This window comes from Lepidothrix coronata, unplaced genomic scaffold (genome assembly GCF_001604755.1).
Source record: "Lepidothrix coronata isolate B3197 unplaced genomic scaffold, Lepidothrix_coronata-1.0 Scaffold43, whole genome shotgun sequence".
Classification (NCBI taxonomy): Eukaryota; Metazoa; Chordata; class Aves; order Passeriformes; family Pipridae; genus Lepidothrix; species Lepidothrix coronata.
Genome location: NW_016690223.1, coordinates 2,755,155 through 2,761,738, shown reverse-complemented (window position 1 = coordinate 2,761,738; position 6,584 = coordinate 2,755,155).

Below are 6,584 nucleotides of genomic sequence, written 5' to 3'. Positions count from 1 at the left end.
AAATATAGTTGATATTACCCTTAAAATGTCCGAAAGGAGAGAGTTGTTTAAAGTTGTGATCTGGAGGCCAGAGAAGTATTAGCACAGGAGTGTGCAATTCTAACGGACCTGAGGATAAAGGCACCCTGACACCATGTGCAAAATTCAGCTGCAGTTTGAAGACAACTCTCACAGCAACAAACACTACAAGACATTATTACGAGTTTAAAAAGGAACTTCAGACTAATAAAAAATCATTACTACTTCCATACATCCACATTGACAGACATGAGCCAAGTTCAGCTTTTTTTGCCCTGTAGACTCCAACATGAATGGATCAAAATGCTTTATGAAAAACAATTAAACACTTACCACACATTAAACCTTATGCACTATGGGCAGACAGATTAAGATTTCAGAAATGGAAAGATAGAACCAAAGTAATTTGGGATCCCTCATTCATTACCCATATTCAGAAATTTTATCCATGCCTCAGATAGATGGACCTGCCGTGATGCTCTCAGGCAATGGCAGAGAATGGAGACCATCCCATCCCCTCCCCAGGCTCGATGCTGCTGTAACCTCTTCAGTTGCACAGCTGTCTCCCTATATCCTCGAAGAGGCAATGAATTGGTAACATGGTTATGGGTCCGTTGCAAAGTTTGTACAAAATCTGTAAACGAAATCAAAGCTGACTATTCTAAAAAAGGAAATAATTGCCAGGTTGAATTGAAAAACAGATTGTTATAATTAATTCACTTGGATGACACTTTAGTCTCTATGAACATGTCACAATGACTCTTCATTCAGGAACACAGATGTGACTGTGTCTTTCAATTCTTTATCTATTCTACCATAATCGAGCATGAATAATGTGCACTAAAAGCCAAATGTCATCCAAACTAATGCCATTAAGAATGAACGAACATCTATCTGTGTGGCTGAACTGTTGCTGAACCTGAAGACTTATGTGATTCTTGTCACTAAGCATACCATCAGCATTGTATAATGACATGTAAATGAGTAAGAATTGATCTGAATGAGAAATATTAGGCAAAAAAAATGCTCTACATATCAAAATACGTATCTAGAAAGCTTTTCTATTTCTGATGAGGGTTCTCAACCATATCATTATGCAATTCACATCAGGTACATATACCTCTATCCCTACTCCCTTCTTTTTCTCTTTAGGGAAGTAATTCCCATATGTAACTTAACAAAAAAGATATACTTAACTAATGTTTTAATAATTATTATATAATAATGCCTCCTAAGATGAACAAGACTAACTTAAATACAATGGACTTGATCAAAACAAATCTTTACATTTTTATATCAACAGAAGAAAATAATAGAAGGTAGCAAGACTCCCTGTTCTGTCTGTCCCTCCTTGCCTGGAACATGTATTTAAAGACCTCAAAATACTCCACGGAATGAATTCACCATTTCCATCTTGAAGAAGGAAAATCTGAAGACACACTATTCAATTCATATAAAGTCATATGGTAAATCATATCTTTCAATTTTTTTGTTCAAGCATTATACACTTTTTAATTTTCAACTAACAGCCCTGTACACAGCCCCATGGCTCACATTGCCTTTTAATCCACAGCGAATCTTGTACATATGCTGTTTTGTATTCACACACAAATGCATATTTATACTTCATTTTCTTTCTCTGCCATGTGTGCATACAGATAATATTTAGAATTGCTCAGGAAACTACTATTTTATCACAGGAAATGTTTTGAACTTTCAAATATATAGACAGAAAATTATTCATAACCCTAAATGCTCCTGACCATTTTTGATTATTGAAATGCAGAGTTACAGTAATGTCACTATATAACCGAAACAACAAAAATATTAGCTATGAATAATCCTTCCAAATCCTTTTAAACCTTTACTACTTATCCTCCTTATCAATAGGTGTTGATTATTAATTTTAACTAAAGCAGTGAAAGGGAAAGTGCAGAGCTGAGACAGCTGGCTATCAGCCTCCTTACACTAATGGTTCAGAAGATACTGTTAGTATGCTCATACCCCTTTGCTGAAGAATCAAATTATTTCAGCTTTCATACAGACAGCATTCAAGTAAATTACAGGAGGTGCCCTTTGCCGCTTAGTGCATCACCAATTACCAAATGCCATTACTTTCAAATACAATGAAATGTTTTGGTACCACCAGGTTAAAGAGAAAGCCTATTTGGAATGAATGAAAGGGCAGAAAATGTCACATACAGAAACAGAAAGACAGATTGAATAGTTACAGCAGAAGTCAGAGGTCCAAAGCATAGATGAGCTGGTTTCCCGAGCCAGACTGCTGGCTGTGAATGAAATGGGATATTCACCTGAGATTCAGGAGAATCTGCACAGTAAAGGATGTTGAAGTAGATGCTAAATGCTTTATGCAGGCTTCTGTGAAGGAGGCAAAAGGTTTGCACTTTTATGTGCAATTGTGTTTAAAACATGTCATAGAAAAATCACTTGAAAGAGCTCTGCTGTGTCAGTTCAGTCTTTCCATATTTCAATAATAGTCTTTAAATGTATGGATATTGTTGGGTTTGGGATTGTTTGTTTGTTGTGCTTTTTTTCTTTTTTTTTTTATGAAGTAACTGTGACAGATTTACACATCTACAGATTTATACTCTGTAATGTCAGTACTGCAGTCTGTAGGTAAGAATTACCTTCAAGAAGTTTGCCTTCTGTTGTGTCACATTTCCCTTTCACAGAAGTCATTTTGCAATCTAAACTGAAATCATTTCAGATTAAAAACAGTTCAAAAGTCTGCAATCCAGTTTCCATGAAAAAGAGTTTCAGGTTGAAGAGGAGATATAAGGCTGGAGCACACAACAATCAAATTGACTACAAAACAGCCACTGTCTTCAAAACAATGAAATTATTACATATATAGGAAGTACTGGTTTTATGTAGGTATACACATTGCCTATCAAATCCTAGAAACTTCGCTGACATCAGAAGATAATTTCCAAATATGTTCTCCATGATCTGTCCACAATTGTGAGTAATCACTAGCAAAATAAAAGTAGCAAGCATGTAGGCAGAAATCAACCGTCCAAATTATTAAAAATAAGTAAGCCAGGATATTTCGTTTCTCCCCACCCACAAATCTGGCTCTGTAAAATAGCTATAGATTTTATGTTTTGTTGTTATGGTTGTCATTTTAAGCTGTACTAGTGTGTATTCCCCAGCACTGCCCTCCATTTGTCATTTCATTTCCCTCCAGCTAGTGATTTATGCTTTCCCTTCTGGCTACTGGTGTCTCATTTCAATTACTTCACTTCCTAAATCCAGTTGCTACAATGAATTGAAAATGGATGTTTTCTTTATTACCCTGGGCAGTTTATTTTAACACAGCATTCCCTGTATCATGGCATCTCAGAAAGCCTTGTGCCTACTATCTAAAATTGTCTTATCTGTACATTTTACCATTCACATTCCCTTTTCTGTTTGTTTTCTCCCTCTCAGACTCTTTTGAAACCTCTTTAAAGACTCTACTTTCAAAAACAGCTTTCTATGATACATTAACATGTGAAAACCTTTCCAGGTCAGTTAAAAAGATACTGGGACAGTAGAAATTTAAGACCAGAAGAGAACTTGTAACCTGCAAAAATTTGACTGCGCAGTGGTAGGCACAGCCACATCCATGGAGTATCTATCCCCTCTTACCCCTACACACCATAAAACATTTCTGCAAACTTCCCTAACAACCTTAAACATCTAATAAAATACACACAGGCACAACTCAAAAAAAAAAAAAAGGATTGAGAGAGCAGGTGAATTCAAAGACATTGTTAATGCTCCAGGTTCTTTCCTTAGCAGGGAAATCGTACTACAACAAACAAGATCCAAGGCTGTGATCCCATCCCACACAGCCATGCAGGAAACCAAGAAGACATGAAGCATAGACTGGCCAGCTACTGCCACTCTGAGCAGGAGAAAAAACTTCCCATCAAGCTCCAACCACACGAAGGATTTGTTTAATTAGTTTCTTTTTCAAGTTCACATTATACTTCCAATCGTGTGTATGAAATTTACTAATTAGAAAACTTCTTTAGTTTATGCACTGTATCATATAAAGTCTAATTACCCTGCAGGTAGTGCTGGGCATTATTTATCCCTGTTGCTGAAGGTGTATTTTACTAATATACAGTTAAATAGGAGCCTTCCCTGGAAAAACAAAATAATCCCTTGGTATATATGTGGAAACCTGTGACGCAGGCTAATTTAGTTGACTGAAGCAGTATGTTCAAGCAATGCTGCAGTGCTACTTACCTACAGAGTAAACAGGACTACCTTCATTCAGAACTAGTCCAGTTTGCAGAGATGATGAAGATAAGCTGACTTTGAAGTCCTTTCACTGTCTATATCCTGGATTCTCCCTGAAAGATAGTTTTTTCACCAAGTAACACAACTGGCTATGGGAGAATATTTTAGCATGGAGAAGCAGATAGAAATATAGATATGGTAACTGAGGGATCTGCATGGGAGGTATTCAAAGAAGAATGATGTGAGGCCAGTGCAACTTTTCTGTCCAGTTAAACATGTAATGAGGCTATATCTTATCAAGTAAATCCTGCTTACCAATACATCACTTAAAACAGCAGCTAAGAGCTTATTTTTAAAACCTTACCCCCATGACAGTGGCCCTCATAGCTGAAGAAGGAAGAAGTCAAGGAAGGTATTCAATGACATGAGTGATTAAAAGGGTGTAAAAAGATTAATATAGGAAAGATCTGGGATGGGTCTCAGTTTCAAACACACTAACAAATCTGCTGTATGTGCCTTCCAAAAGCTGACTGACAGCTCTCTCAGTGGCCAGCCTGCCAAGCTGTGAAGAAACGGAAACAAAAGTACTGCCCTGTATAACACCATCAGATCTATAGCTAAAAAGGATTAAAACCAGGAATGAAAGGTTTCAAAAGCCCAATAATTTGTGTTCCTAATTCCTTTATGTGCTTTTGATAATCTTCCCCAAAAGACATTTCACATTTCTAGAAGTAGATATATGTATATATCTAGGTTTCATCAAGCTTTTAAGAGTGTAGGGCAGCTAATAATTTGAAAATGTAACTGAAGCAAAATAAAACTGAAAAATAAAATTACTAACATCATCCCTTCCTTATTAGAAGGAAAAAAAAAGAAAGGTACTGCTGGAGAAGGCTGGGCTTCATCCCTCTTAAACAGAAGTCACTGCTTGTTGTGTTAAATATTTACATGCTAAAGAAAGGCTCTATGTGATCAAGACTGAAGTTCAGAATCAAACATTAAATGAAGACTGCCAGTGAGATGCAGAGCTGTTGTTGTTAATGGCTCCTGAGCTGCCAACCATACCATCAAACTCCCTGCTGTCATTTCCAGCCACTCTTCCTTCCCCAGTGATGAAAAATTGGGAATACTCTCCTAAAACCAAATAAACAGCAGGAAAGTGAACACTAGAGTAATGACATGGGAAATCAGGTCTGTCTTTCAAAGGGCTATTTTGGAGAGACAGCACCTCTGAACTGTAGCATGTAAGGTGAAAAAGAACAAAACCTTTAAAAAGAGTAGAGGGAACAAAGTAAACCACAGGCAAAGCATATTTCTCTCTCTGTAAAATTACCAATTTTTTAAACTTGCTCTAATATGAAAAAGATCTTTTGAAGCTTGAATTAAAAAAATAATATTAAAAACAGAGCAACAGCTTTTGCTCCTTTTTTTGGCAATTATTTGCTCCAACTTGATTTATTTCACAGTGTCCTTTACAAAATAATCCAAAAGGATAGGAAAAGTACCTGTAACTGAACCAGAGCTTTGAACCAAAAACCAAAACCAGAAAGATGTAACAGTTTCCTTATGCATACAGCAATCATTAAATGAAAATGAGAGTTTGATCACAAGGAAGACAGCTGATTTTGGTTTTACGAAGAATTAATTTTTTCAAAGAATAAGAACCTGTCCTGTTTGCTAGATCAAAAGATACATCCTGATCCCTCAGGATAAAAAGATACATGCTAGATACATCCTATAATGCATCTTCTCTGTAACTATTCCAAACCTAAAATCCATTGGAGCCAGTGCATGTTTAAGAAGTATATTCAGTCTGAGTCTTTTCTTTCCATACTCACTGCTGATATTGCTGGTCATTGTTTATAGCAATTTTCTCTAACCTTTGCACAGTTTTTAAACAATTTCAAGAGCGTACCCCTGCCTCTGTTTTTAATGGGGAAAGAGAGATCATCATACACCGGAAAACATCACTTTAAGTAACCAGGAGAAAATAAAGCACCTAGCTAGCTTTCAGTTAATCAGTGGGAATATAATCTGTAATGGGTGCACAGAAATCCTAATAATTTCCTTTGTTTCTTTCCATCCTTTATGAGGATGGCAGCTGAACAATTGGACAAGCTTTGAGTATATTAACTGATACCCTTGGAAAATGAAGGGTGTAATGGCTGGGGTGCAGACAGCTGGAACCATTAGGCCTAATTTTTATACTGTATCACATAAACCTACAGTGCTCCTAGTGCCAGCTCACTTCATCTCCCTGTGCATTTATATATAGATTAATTATGGGAGCAAAATGGGAGTAAAATATCTCATAA